Genomic DNA, 15,072 nt, shown 5'->3' with positions numbered 1-15,072 from the left:
GGATTTTATACACAGTTAAATTGTCATTCAAGAGGTGGCAAAATATAGACACCTACACATAACGCAAGAGAGTTTACCACATGCAAATTCTCACTAAAAGAGAATACTTTAACTGTTTAAGGAAGTAAGAAATAAAGAAGAGAAAGATGTTCTATACTCAGATGAACCATCTAATAAATTAATTGCTGTATTCTTTTAAAAATATGTTTGTATTGATTTTTAGAGAGAGAGCAAGGGGGAGGGAGGGAGAGATAGAAACATCGATGAGAGAGAAAGAAACATCAATTGATTGGCTGCCTCTTGCCTCCCCCTACTGGCGATTGTGAATCAAACCAGTGACCTTCTGGTGCATATGACAATACTCAATCCACTGACCCACACTGGCCGGGCTGATGCATTCTTTTAACAAATAGTATTTGTGTTGGCTTTGGGAACATATGGAGCTTCAGTCCTTGCCCTATTAGAGTTTAAATTTAACAAAGAAGAGTAGAAGCAAGAAATTCTTTCAAAGGACAGAGAAAATGTGCAGTAGGCTCACAAAACTGCTATAGATAGTTATATAGTGGACAACTAATATTTTTTATGCCCATCAGATAAATATCCCTTTCTTTAGGGAACTGTACCTTTCTTCTCTAGAAACTGTTCCTCTTCCACTTATAAGGATCCCATAGGGGCTGCCATGTTCTTAGATGATCTCAACTCTATGGCCATAGTTGACTGGTCCAGGAGTGGGCATGTGACCCAACCTGTGCCAATCAGAACCCTACCCAGGGTCACTACAAGCCCATATGGCATCTTTGTGGAAATTGGAAAAGGTGCCCCTTCCTAGACACTTCATGCCTATCTGTGCAGATATTGGTGAGATCTACAATATTTGTAGTCTGAATGGTAGCCTTCCAACAGCGGGATTTTTGCACCTCAAGCCAAAAACAATGTGACAGGCAGTGTCTCTCCAATAGTAGAGATAACAATTAGGAGTTGGGGACAGACATCCCCTCTGACACATGGAGAAGTCTGGTCCAAAGTGAGATGGAATGAACCAATGTGCAGAAAGAAGCCAAAATGCAGAACAGAGGGAGACGGTTCTGGTCCTACTTGCGGCCATGATTCCAATCGTTCTTGGAGGCCCCACGGCATCCCTGGCTCTCTCACTGTTTGGATGTTCAACTCTTTCCTTTTCCCCACAAGCCCAAACATTCCTCTGTTTTGCTTATGCAAGATCAAATAAGATTTTTTTGTTACTTGCAACTAATGCAGCTGTGAATTTAATTTCACTAATTTCCACATCCCTCAATTTTAAAAGCAAATGGGGGTGGGGGAGGTGGGGAGAACACATTAGCTTTAATCTCCACTTGATCAAGTGCGATTTTTTACACAAAGGGAAACGGCTCTATTTCTATCTATTCCAGCCTAGTAAGTAGTTTTTCATTCTATGTCCATGCCTAAAAGGAAAATTATATGTTGGCTGCCCGCTCTAATTGTTTGTAATCACTGAAATTTGCAGTCCTATCCTGTGGTGTGTTCTGAGACCTCTCCTTACGGGGCATTCTTTCAGTGTGTTTTGTTGGCAATAGCTGTAGCAATTAGAAAATTGGGAAATGTATAAAATCCAGAGGGCTATCAATTTTGGCATTTCTTTCCTTTAGTCAATGTTGTTGTTATAAGTGTGTAGGGCCCTAGAAAAAATTAAATGGAACCATGGGCTTTACTACTGACATATGGAGTTTATCTTGTTCCAAGAATCACTTGCTATTTCCATTGGTGAATCTGAATCGGGATCAGGAGCCAATGATTCTTCTCCTAGAGGAGTGAGAAGGAGCCCTGGGTTAGTTTAGAGGCCAGTACCTTCTTCCCAAGAGCGCACGGCTCTTTGTCAGACTTTCATTTATAGTTCTAGTCAAATATGTAGAGCAGGGAGATAGAAACTTATTTGTGTACATGCATATACACACTTGATCAAATGCAACTACAAAGTCACAAAATCAACATTAAAACAAACATAATAGAACCGAGCCCCATCCTTTTGCTTATCTTCAGCATGTTTCTAAGTGCATTTTCTTTTTGGAAACAGAAAGGAGTCATTTGGAATCAGATTCTCTGGCAAATAAGGTGGGTAATCGAGCTGCAGCGTGCAATTTGGGGTCCGAAGAGAAGTATTATTAAGTTACCAGACTGGTTTCTATGTGGCTCAAAAGCTGCTTCCAAAACCAATTTCCAAAGTAAATTAGCAAAGAATTTTCCAGCAATGGAAGCATCCTTAAAATAATTATAGTCTTCTAAAGAGATTACTCAGGAGGAAACCACTCATCGGATTGTAAGAGGTTGTATATGCTTGTCATTCAAAAAGTTTAGTGATGAAAAGCATAAATTAATACATCCACACCAAATACAGCAATATAAATATTTCTGTTTCTAGAATATTCACCAAATGACTCTGGAAAAATCAGCAACTTAGAAGTAGTCAAGTTTGGGCTTCACTTTACACTATATCTTAAAGTAAATTAATATATTAAAGGGGAAAAATAAAATATATTAAAGGGGAAAAATAAAATAATAAAAACCTTAGTGATGTAAAAATGTGGAAGAAATATAAGTGAACATCTTAAATGGTCTTAGGACAGATTATCTAAGCATAATATCATGAAAGAAATAGAAATGCAAGAATTATATATCTGTTTCCATAAAACATTTTATAAGACCAAAAAACATATTATAGGAAAATGATACATTAAATAAAAAGAGTTAACAGCCTTACTATAAATAGAACTATTATAAAGCAATAAAAATATTATATATATGACATATTTTTTAAAATGTTCACTCTTACTAGTCATCAGAAAAATTGCACAATAAAAATTATGTGACTGAAGTAATATTTCTGAGTATATTAATGTGGTTTTTTGCTTAACGGTTCTATGCATTTGACTTTATTTTTTTATTGTTTTATTGCTTAAAGTATTACAAAGAGTATTATATATGTCTCCTTTTTTTTTCTCCCCTTGACCTTCCCCTAACCTCCCATATCCCCCAGTGTCTTGTGTCCATTGTATGCATTTGACTTTAATCAGCCGATGAAATCTATCTGTGTTGGGTAAAAGAGAATGAGAGGTGTGTGGGAGGTGGGGACAGAGGAAAAGAGAGGCAAGTCTTAATGTGTTTACTTATAGTTTGTACTGTAAGAAAAAGGAAAAGTTAATAATTTGCTTTTGATATCCAAAATTGGGTTTTATGGCATGGAAAAAGTCCTGAGAGACAGACTTTGTCAGGACAAACAGGATTTCCAAATTCCTGAAGCTCCTGGCTAACCAGATTAGGGGCTAATCCAGGAGGGCTCAGGGCATGCGGCTCCTTCCACTGTGCAAGAAACTTCCACTTCCGCCTGCGGTGACTGAACACCGAGGTTGGCTGACTTAGAGACAAGGAGGACAAGATACAGAGACCCTCCCGGGGCAGAACACAGAAGAAAGACTGATTTTTCCTCCCCATTTTGAACAGGCAGGCACTTAAACATCCAAGTAAGTTTTGGGAAGCCCAAGAACGGTGGGGCCAGCAGCTCACTTCCTGGATGCCATGTAGGAGAAACCCTACCGGTGGGTACTTCAAGGGCAGAGAGAGGCTGAGGCAGGTCGGACGGGAGTTAGACAAATGGTGTGTTCCTGGTTCTCCCTGGCCTGCTTGCAGCCAGCAAAGGATCCACCCGGAGCCACATGCCTGCAGAGGATGCAATAGTGCTGAGAGGGTCAGGGGACCAGCAGAAGCAAGTGCAGCTGAAGGAATGGCTGGGCTCAAAGACCTTGGCAATGAGGCACATAATCCAAAGAGGTGCTGTGCCCTTCAGTAGTAGTAACCAGGTTTAGGTATCAGATTGCTCCAATCCCTGAGCAGCTGATGCCTAATGGGGAATTACTCTCTGAGAAGTCTGAATTTGTCAATTAAAGATACATGTTTAGCCTAGCCAATGTGGCTCAGTGGTTGAGCATCCACCCATGAACCAAGAGGTCACCGGTTCGATTCCAGTCAGGGCGCATGCCCCGGTTGGGGCTCGATCCCTAGTAGGAGGTGTGCAGGAGACAGCCAATCGATGTTTCTATCTCTCTATCCTTCTCCATTCCTCTCTCTCTAAAATCAATAAAAACATATTTTTAAAAGTACATGTTTAACCAGAGAACATGGGGATACTATTCATTGGCAAGTCTTAAGATTTCTACTATCCGGGGCGAGGTGCTTGTGAGAAATATCAGAGCATTTAAAAGTTTTTATAGCACAGTGAAACTCCTATTCCTTAACACAGCTAAGTATAACTGGAATAATTCGCAACCCTACTAACATGGTACCTTTCTTTTTTCTTTCTCTGTCTTTCATGAGTTTTATATTTTGTGTTATATATTTCTGTAGTTTTAATTTTTTTCTATAAAAAGCGTGATTACCTTTGAAATAAAATTATATTTCTGTAAAAGCATGCATTACCATTGAAATAAAAATACAATACATAATTTTAAACATATGTTTGCATGTTAAACAAGATCAGAAAAGAATCTAGGGTGGTGTTTTAGTTAAAATTAGTCTCTGTAAAGTTAAGTATACAATAAAAATTCAAAGGTTAACCAAATCTGTCTCCTTAATTTAGTCACACCTTACCCATATGTGTATCTTTCTTTTTAAAATGAAACGGCACCATCTCCTGCACTGATTTTCAATCATCTGTATTATGGAGGTCCCACATAGCCTTGTCTAATTAAGCATATGCTTACTGGGGATTAGCGCTAGAGAGGAGATTTACCACCTAACCAGGCTCGCTGGGCTCCCAGCACCATCTGTGCAGTGAGCTGTGCCTCAAGCCACGCAGGACAGAGATTTGGTGATTCATTGGATCTGGTAAAGGGCCTGCCAAGCTCCGGCAGAAAACAGGACATGGCAATGTGCTTTCCTTTATCGGCTCTCTGGTTCCCCAGGACCTGAGGTTTCTATTGCTCTGCAGTGGTTTTCCCCCACACACCCTGATTCCCACAGAATGACTTAGATAACGAATTGTGAGCTTGTTACTCCTCCAGGAGCCCAAGAGGAACGAAGTGTCTTGCTCAAGGTCACACCACCAGCTGGTGGCAAAAAGGAAACCCTGCCCAGGTGCCAGGATGCCCATCCATGAGAACAGGAATTAGTGTTCCCAACACAAGCGAATGCCACTTGTTGACTTATTAACAGTCATGAGACCCTTTTTCATTTTTTTGATCCATTTGAGGGCGGCTCAAGTTCAAACTAATCTAGTTCTATGTTGAATTCACCACAAATGATTTCTAAACTTGGGGCAAGGTTGACATTCATTTAAATATGGGCATTCATCTCCCTGGGACTCCTCGAGGCTGCCCTCTTCACACCCCCCTGTACTCGCTACTAACTGGGTTTCTCACTAAGGCTGCTAAGGTTTATTTTATTATTGTTGTTGTTTTGATCGGTAACACAACCACATTGCATAGAAGTAAAATAAATATATAAATAAGTAAATAAATCCAGTGGAAAATAATTTATTCCACACACTCAGTCATTCAGTTTTCCTCAGATACAACTGCTGTTACCAGATTTTTGGGTATCTTTCCGGAGTTGTGTATGAATATATAAATACACTAGAGGCCCAGTGCACAAAAATTTGTGCACTCGGGGGGGGGGGGGGAATGGGGGGGGCCTCAGCCCGGCCTGTGCCCTCTCGCAGTCTGGGACCCCTCGGGAGATAACGACCTGCTGGCTTAGGCCTGCTCCCGGGTGGCAGAGGGCAGGCCCAATCCCTAGGTGCAGCCCCTGGTCGGGCTCAGAGCAGGGCCGATTGGGGAGTTGGGGCGCCGCCCCCTGTCATGCACAGAGCAGGGTGGATTGGGAGGTTGCGATGCCACCCTCAGTCACGCTCAGGGTATGGCTGATTGGGGGGTTGGGGCACCGCCCCCTATCACACTCAAGGCAGGGCTGATGGGGAGGTTATGGCTCTACCCTGTCACACACAGAGCAGGGCCCGTGGGGGAGGGGGGGTTGGGGCGCTGCCCTCTATCACCCACAGAGCAGGGCTGATCAGGGGGTTGGGACGCCGCACCCTGTCACACACAGAGCCACAGGGCGATCAGGGGGTTTGGGCGCTGCCCCCTGTCACGCTGATCCGGTGCCAGGAGGCCTCGCGGCTCCGCTGATCCCGGTGCTGGGAGGCATATTACCCTTTTACTATATAGGATAGAGGCCTGGGGGCCAGCTGGTTTGCCCTGAAGGGTGTCCTGGATCAGGGTGGGGGTCCCCACTGGGGTGCCTGGCCAGTCTGGGTGAGGGGCTGAGGGCTGCTTTCAGGCTGGCGGTTGTTGATTGAAGCTCCCAACCGCTCCTTTTTTTAATTTTATTCTGGGCCAGCTTTAGCTCTGGCTCTAGCTCTGAGAGCAGGTATCTGGTTTGTTTCGGTTCTATAATCGAAACAATGTATAATTTCAGCTCTGAGATCCCGGTCTATATTTGTTAGAATGTTTCAAACTGCCAGCTCAGAGGCCGGCAAGGCAGGTGGGGAAAGTTGGAGTCTGCAGTCCCTGGAGCAAGCAAGCCTCATGTTCGCTTCCAGCTGCCTGGCTGCTGTCCGCCATCTTGGCTGACAGTTAATTTGCATAAGGATATGCTGATTAGCCAATGGGAAGGGTAGCGGTCGTACGCCAATTACCATGTTTCTCTTTTATTAGTGTAGATACATATACATATCATTGTAAATGACACATATATATCATTTTAAAAATGGATGGAGGTATGCTATTCACACTGTTGACCCTTGCTTTGTTTTCACTTAATACTTCTGGACTATGTTTCATAAGTTAGCATATCCAAGACAATGCAACTATGTATTTTCAATGCCAAGTATACCTAGTGCTTTAAGATCTCCTTCCAAAGTCATGATGTTCTGTGTCCATTTACACTCAACCAAAACTTTTCTATACATCGCAAGGTTATGGCTGGGAGGATTTTGACAACCAATGGCCAGGATATACATAAACACACACACACACACACACACACACACACACACACTCACACACACAAACATGAGATACCCTCCACATACAATTCTGGTAAATTGCCATAAAATCAGGTCACAGAATCCAGCACATGAGCGTTGGAAGGGACCTCAAAAGTTATATAAGGTGTGGCCTTTTTCCCAGTAAAAGAATCTTTTCCACATTCTTCCTCACATTGTCACTGGACTTCTGGGTGAGATGGCCTGCCCAGCATCCAATTTCCTTCCAAACAAGCTACTCAACTGCCAGGGTGTGCACAGTCTTCTTACCTCCAGCGTGGCTTCCTAGTGCTCCTTTCAGGAATCCAATGGCTGCTGCCATGGCACCTCCAGTCTTATCTTCAGACTGCCCTTCTCCAGGGCCTCCCGCTGCTCAGCAGCACCCAGGTGTTCACGCCCCTGCCATCCTGGGTAGGTGCCTTGCTGCCATATTGTTGAAAGAGGTGCACTCAGACCAGGGTGGGGCCACAGAGCGTGGGGTGGGGCAAGGCTGGGAGCTCGGGACAATGTGCTCGGAGTTGTGCCTAGGGATAAAGGATATTACTTGCTCACATTTCCAAATAGTTCTCTACTTTCTTTGAAAACACCCAAAACAAGTGTTATCCCATGGGTTTAGTGGCTCTATTTTCTGAGCCAAAAAGTAGGTGCATCAGCCACCAGGCAAATGCTTGCCTGCTCTGCGGGGAAGACCACCCCTTGCCCACTATGCAGAAAGGAGCAGGCACAGCACAGGTGGGCCGGCACCTTGGCCCACCTCCGGCCACCGTTAGGGGTGGTATTGATTCTGGGACTTGAAGCTATGCTATCAACCTGGAAAGAACTGAAGTGATTAGTATCCACGTTTGTCTTTGGTTTATAGGAGTATCAGTCATGCAGCCCTGAATTTGAGGATGAGGCTAAATAACTATCACTCCTTGAAAGTGAAAATGGTGCTAATCATTGCAATGTTAGTCTACGGGAGTCTCACCACCTAGCTCTCGGTGGCTTCTAAAAGAGCTGCTGAGAAGACAGGAACACAGCCACGCCAGGCCTCCCCAGGTGACCCAGGATATCTGCATGCTCAGATCACAGCATGAAGGAAGCCCTAGTTCCAGCAGCCCTAACGGGCTCTGCACAACTGAGGAAAGATGTGGGGACCGGAGTTGAGAGAGGTGCACACAGCCCAGGTGAAGGGGATGCACCTGCCCCACCGCTCCTGAGAAAGCACACTAATCTAAGCATTCCGGTCCTGAGCTCATCAAACAATCTTCTGACTATAAACTTGGTTTTTGCCCTAGCTGGTTTGGCTCAGTAGATAGAAGGTTGCCTGTGGACTGAATGGTCCCAGGTTCGATTCCGGCCAAGGGCACATGCCTGGGTTGTGGGCTCGATCCCCAGTAGGGGATGTGCTAGAGGCAGCCATCAATGATTCTCATCATTGATGTTTCTCTCCCTCTCTCCCTCTCCCTTCCTCCATGAAATCAATAAAGAAATATATTTTAAAAAAATAAATAAGTAAAGTTGGTTTTCCAGTTACCTGGACACCAGGTAAAGGAGGCCAAGAAACACATGTAATTCTCAGCGTGTTAATCTGAGGAAAGGCACATTTCCCACCATAAGTCAATAGGCACATGGCTCTCTAGGTCCAACTTTACTAATCATGAGAGTGAGAGACTGTTCCTGAGCATCTGGCCAACCACAGAAAACTGGAAACAAGCAGTTGCTGTGACATCACCAAGACAAGACCGGCTGGTGAAACGCTGCCTGGGCGCTGCTAGGACGCTCTTTACATGCAGGACTCGGCCCTGCTCTCTGGGACCCGATCCTAAGCTCCTAGATAACTCTTTGGCACCTGACTCCCATTCTTTCTTTTCACCCTGCCATTATCCCAGTCACTTTGAACATTCATGTCAACAACCTGACAAATGTGTTGACTTCTGCCTCTTCAACTCCCTGGGCCTCTTCTCCACTGCATACAAGCTGCCCTGCCAGCCTTCCATCCACTCACAGCTCCGCTCTGCCACGCTTGTCCTTAGAATGCCCTTTTGACAATTGCCTTCTGGCCCTTTCTACAACTGCTGGCAATGGCCTTCTTTGGTGCAAACTCGATTCCCTTGGCCGCTAAGGCGCTATACTTCTCTGATTCTCCTTCTAGCTACTGATCATTTCTTTGCTCTCTGTGGCTTTCTAACCCACTGTATCATTTGGGAATTGCATTTAGCTTCACATAATAGTAACCCTACTGCAGTGGCTTAACAAAATAAACATTGTTTTTTATTGCATCACAAGAAGTGCAGAGGTGAACAGGCCAGGACTGATGCAGCAGCTCCCAAAAGAAACTATCAGGAACTGTGAACATTTTCTTTTTTTAAAAAATATATGTTTATTGATTACAGAGAGGAAGGAAGAGGGAGAGAGAGATAGAAATATCAATGATGAGAGAGAATCACTGATCAGCTGCCTCCTGCACACCCCCCACCGGGGACTGAGCCAGCAACCAGGGCATGTACCCTGACAGGGAATTGAACCGTGACCTCCTGGTTCATAGGTCAACACGCAACCACTGAGCTGCTGGTTGGGCAAGGAACCATGAACATCTTCAGAAGCCCTTTAGCAGTCGTTCCCTATTTCCACTCGAGCCCCCAGGCCTAAGTAACCACCAATCTACTCTCTTACCTCTATAGATATGCTTATTCTTCTCATTTCATGTAAATGGAATCATACATCTGACTTCTTTCCCTGAGCATAATGTTTTCATGGTTCAGCATGTACCATGTTGTAGCATGTCCCAATAGTTCATTCATTTCTTTCTGTTGCTGCATAATATTCCATCGTCTGGATCTACCACATTCTGTTGTCCATTCAGTTGATGGGCATTTAGGTTGTTTCCACTTTGGGACTCTTATGAATAATGCTGCAGGTTTTTGTGTGGATACAAGTTTTCATTTCTCTTGGGTCCTCCATTAATTTCCTCTAAAATGGGGGTTAGCAAACTTTCCCAGCCAAGGACCAGATAACAAATATCTTAGGCTTTTGTGGGACAGACAGTCTCTACAGAAGCAACTCAGCTGCCACTGCAGTGGCAAAAGCAGCCATAGATGAGATGCAAACAGCTAAACATGGCTCTGTTCCAATAAGTTCATTTATGGACCTGAAATTCGAATTTCATCTCATTTTCACATCGTGAAATATTATTTGTTTTTGTTTATTTAATTCCCCCCGCTCCCCCGCAACCATTTAAAAGTGTAAGAATCATTCTTAACTCTCAAGCCATACTAAAAGAGCGGCAGGCCGGATTTGGTCTGGAGAACATATTTTGCCAATCCTTGCTAGGAAACATCATCAGGTTTATTTCTCTTGAAGCATTTGTGACAAACCTTGTATCTATTTACTTATTTGCTCTGCCATTCCTCCCACAAAAATGCAAGTTTCATCTGATGGCAGACAAGCGACATTTTGTTGAATTAATAAAAGTATTCTAATTTGTTTCATTGACCCCATATAAATAGATGATTGAGTTGTTTTGAATTTTGTGAAGCTACAAATGATGCTGAAAGGAATGAGTTTGTCAATAAGTCTAAATACTTTAAGTTTAAATAGATTTGACAAATTCTCCTCCTAAAAAGTTATATTAACAAATATATGAGTGTGCATATTTTCCCATACCCTAGCCAACATTGGGTGTCATCTAGTGAGCAAACAAATAAATCTTATTCTTGTTTTCTTTTTATTTGTGTATTAGTGATGTTGTATAGTTTTTCTTAACGATCAGGCCTTAATTTGAAAGACCTCTCATTGATTTTTACATAAGAGAAACTAATCCCTTATCTGTATAATGTGTTTGTAAATAAGTTTTTGCAGTGATCTTTTAAAAAAATTTTTTTTTGGGATTTAAAAAAAAATGATTTCAGAGGAAGGAAGAGGGAGAGAGAGAAACGTCAATAAGAGAGAATCATGGATTGGCTGCCTCCTGCATGCTCCCTACTGGGGATTGAGCCCATAACCTGGGCATGTGCCCTGATCGGAAATCAAACTGTGACCTCCTGGTTCATAGGTTGATGCTCAACCACTGAGCCACACCGCCCGGGTATGGACTTAGACTTTATTAGACTGTCTTTTTTTTTTTCTCTCCATCAAAAATGTTCAAATTTTTAAGTGGACAAATTTATCAAACATTTCTTTATTGCTTGTGCTTTTCACATCATGCTTAGAAAGGCCTTTCTTATTGCAAGATTATAAAAAGAATTCATTCCTATTTTCCTCTAGTAAGCTTCTTTTTTCCTTTCTCTCTCGTTCACATTTTCATCTTTGAATGAATGCGAGGCAGGAAACCAGGTTTATTCTCTCTTAAACCAGGAAGTGGATATCTGTGTAAGTCATATTCTTCCTGCCGATTTGAACAACGACTGCAAGTCCAGGGGTCCCCAAGACCACCCTTACGTTCAGTCACTCATTGGAAGGACTCGGAACTCCCTGAGAGCCGTTACACTGACTGCTACAGTTCGTGAAAGTGGACGATCATAGTCAGCCACAGGAAGAGGTGCAGGGGGCAGAGTCCAGGAGCGTTCCGAGCACAGACCTTCCAGCTGTCCCTTCCCAGGGAAGTGGGGGCAGTGCCCCTTTTCCTAGTGACGATGTGTGATTCTACTCACAGAGTACTGCCCACAGGACAGGGCACCCAGGCCAGTGTCCAGAGCTCTGACTAGGGCTCTGCCACACAGGCACAGTTGGCTGCCCATGGGCCTGCTCTCAGTCTCCAGCCTCCAAAGGCCTCACTGATACCGTTACTCCAATCCCACCCCCCTCCCCAATCACATTGTTAGACTATCTGGAGTGACTCAAGGGCCTGGACAAACAAAAACATTCCTATCAGGCATGACATTCCAAGGGCTTTAGAGATTACATCCCAGAAGCTATGGGCAAAGACCAGGCCTCTCCCTGGGAAAGATTAAAGTCTTTGCTACAGAATCCTATGAACGTTCTGACTTACATTCCTAAATCTGTACCTGTTTTGAGTCAGAGAACAAAGGTGTCAGACCTTGGTGCTCTCCTTTCTTCGGGGCTTGGCTTTCATCACATGTAGCTGATGGAACTCCTGGCATCCAGAACTGTGCTCGCATCTCAGAGGCGCTCTGTACGTATTTGTTGAACGAATGAAACAGGGATGAATAAATGAATATTTTTTAATCTGTCTTGTGAGATTGTGTTCATTCCCTACTTATATTATGGTTGAAATTTTTTCCTTTGTTCATGCTGGTGGGTTTCAGAGAGAGAGTGGCGATGCAAATGTGCGTTTTGCCATCTCTCTGCAAGGGAACCCTCTCGTTTTACAGGTGGGAAGCTGGTCTCCAGAAAGGCTGAGTCACCTGTCCACTGAGGAGGGACAGCGATGGGGTCAAAACACAGGTTTCACAAACTTTTAAAACTTCTCTCAGCCAAGTGCTTTAGATCCTCTTTACCTTACAAAGATGACAACAAAACTCTTTCTTTTACAGAGGGTTACTAAGCAGGGTAAGTTCCTCCTTTGCAATCATCTTCAGTTGCCCGGCCTGCCCTGTGATGATGCTGTTAATGAGTCAGAAATTCATCAGGGCGGGAATAGAATACAATTGCTAAGGACTTGGACACTGATTCTACCTTTGCACAACTGGGAATCCACTGTGTTTGCATTTATTTTGAAGACTGATTGTCCAGATGAATCTTTCAGATGTTCTGTAGTATTACGGTTTAAAAAGACAAGATCACACACAGGGTTACTGGGACCTGGGCCAGTAGCCAAGCTCTTAGCAAGGAGTATGCTCTTCAAAAGTACCTGTTAAAAGTAGGGTTTGACCTGATAGTTAAGACCAGGGGTCCTCAAACTATGGCCCGCGGGCCACATGCAAGTACAAATATTGTATTTGTTTCCGTTTTGTTTTTTTACTTCAAAATAAGATATGTGCAGTGTGCATAGGAATTTGTTCAGTTTTTTTTTAAACTATAGTCCGGCCCTCCAACGGTCTGAGGGACAGTGAACTGGTCCCCTGTTTAAAAAGTTTGAGGACCCCTGGTTAAGACTATAATGAAAAGACAGTAACAGCAAGACCAGGAGCCCAGAAGAGAAACTGTTAAAATAGCGTTTCTTTTGTGAGAGCAATCTGAGGATGCCTGAGGTTTCGGCCATATTTTTGACCCAGTGTAACTGTAAGCTTAACATTTACTGAGCATTTACTATATGCCAAGAAAATTCCCAAGTGCATTATAGCTATTGAACCCTTTATTTCTCCCAGTAACCTAGGAGGTGCTGTTTTCATCATCTGGGCTGGGGAAGCTGAGGCACAGAGAGGTTAAGTAACATGCCCATGTTCACCCAGCTGGTAAGTGGTTCTGGAATCCAATGCCATTAGATTAGCTTGAATCTGCTCGAGTTCCCAGGTGCCGTCTCCCCGACTCAGCTCCTGGAAGTCTGGCAGCCAGACCTCACCCTTCATGCAGGAGCTTGATAACATCTCCTCTGATCACCTGATCAACACCATATCGACATGGCGATTCCACGAGGAAAAGGCCAAACACACTAAGATGAAGTTTACAGTTGACAAGTTCATCTACAGCCCAGAGCTTCCATAAGATTCTTTGTGCCCTGGACTGAAACATGGTTTTATTCACTGCCATGTACCCCAGCACCTAGAATGGTGCCTGGCACATAGTAAGTGCTCAAAAAAACCAAACAAACATTCTTTGGATAGATAAGTGAAGGCACCTAAAAGAAAGGCTGGAATACAATTTAACAGCTAGAAATACTGACATATTTGGAGAGTCCCTGGAAAGGCTATTGTTGCCCCCAGTAAGTGACTTGCGTGAGCAGCAGGAAGAGGAATGCAAAGCCCCCATCTTCTCACCAGGATTCCCAGGGGCCCCAAATAAAGAGTCAATTCTCTCTGAAGGACAGGTTAGCTCAATACCTAAAGCTCAATACCTAAATGTTTCCTGTCTAAAAAAATAAAAGAAAATTATACGTGTCTTTGCTTTGTAATAATGTATAAATAGAAAAATATTGGAAAAATACATATGAAGTGATTACAATAAGAGAATTAAAGTTTGGTTTTCTGCCTTTGTGCTTATCTATATTTTTAAAGTTTGCATTGCTTTTGTATTTAGAGAAACATATATTTCTTTTTTTAAAATAGCTTTATATGGCAGCATTGCTATCCAAGTTAATATACACAACAATATTGGTGAATAACTTATCCATGTTAATCAGTATCCTCACAAATTTGAGGAAATCAAGGAGACTCAAGACCCTCTGCCCCGCAATTTGAGAGAAGTGGAGCTTTATTGGGGGCATACCGGTACTTAATATGTTGGTGGTGCTAAACTCTAAATGCATCAGGAGCAAATGAATTCAACATTGGGGCTGCTTGGAGCTCCCTTCTCTGCCATGAACCCCTTGTAAAGAAGTGTGATTCTGAGTGATGTGCCAATTAAATTTAAAAAGTGTAACTCATTCATCAGGGGATGCAGATGTTACAAATGATGGGTTAAAAAACTGAGCCCAGCCCTGGTCGATGTGGCTCCGTTGGTTGAGCATTGTCCCATGCACCAAAAGGTCACTGGTTTGATTCCTGGTCAGGCATATGCCCAGGTTTCAGGCTCTATACCCAGTAGAGGGTGTGCAGGGGCCAGCTAATCCGTGTTCCTCTCTCATATGGGTGTTTCTCTCTTTCTCTTTCTCTAAAAATCAATAAAAACATATTTAAAAATAAAAATAAAACTGAGCCTGTTTTTAATGGTGGGGGAGGGGGAGGACTGGACTGGGAGCAGGGACTTAGGCAGCGAGGAGAGAACAGAAGACCTGAGCCAGTGGCTTGAGACATGTCATTAAACTGCCGCTGTGTGCGCCCCACTCTGTGGCAGGTCCTGGGAGAGATTAGGGAAGCAAAACACCAGTTTATCGTCTAATTAGAAAGGCAAAGCCTCGCACTTATAAAACCATTAAAGACAAAGGCCAGACTGGATTGTTTCTAATTAGTGCTAAATAGTGAGATCCAGATGAATACTCTGACAGTGTCTGGGAAGTTAAATAT

The sequence above is a fragment of the Myotis lucifugus genome, unplaced genomic scaffold, assembly GCF_000147115.1.
Source record: "Myotis lucifugus unplaced genomic scaffold, Myoluc2.0 scaffold_16, whole genome shotgun sequence".
NCBI lineage: Eukaryota > Metazoa > Chordata > Mammalia > Chiroptera > Vespertilionidae > Myotis > Myotis lucifugus.
This window is presented reverse-complemented; position numbering follows the sequence as displayed.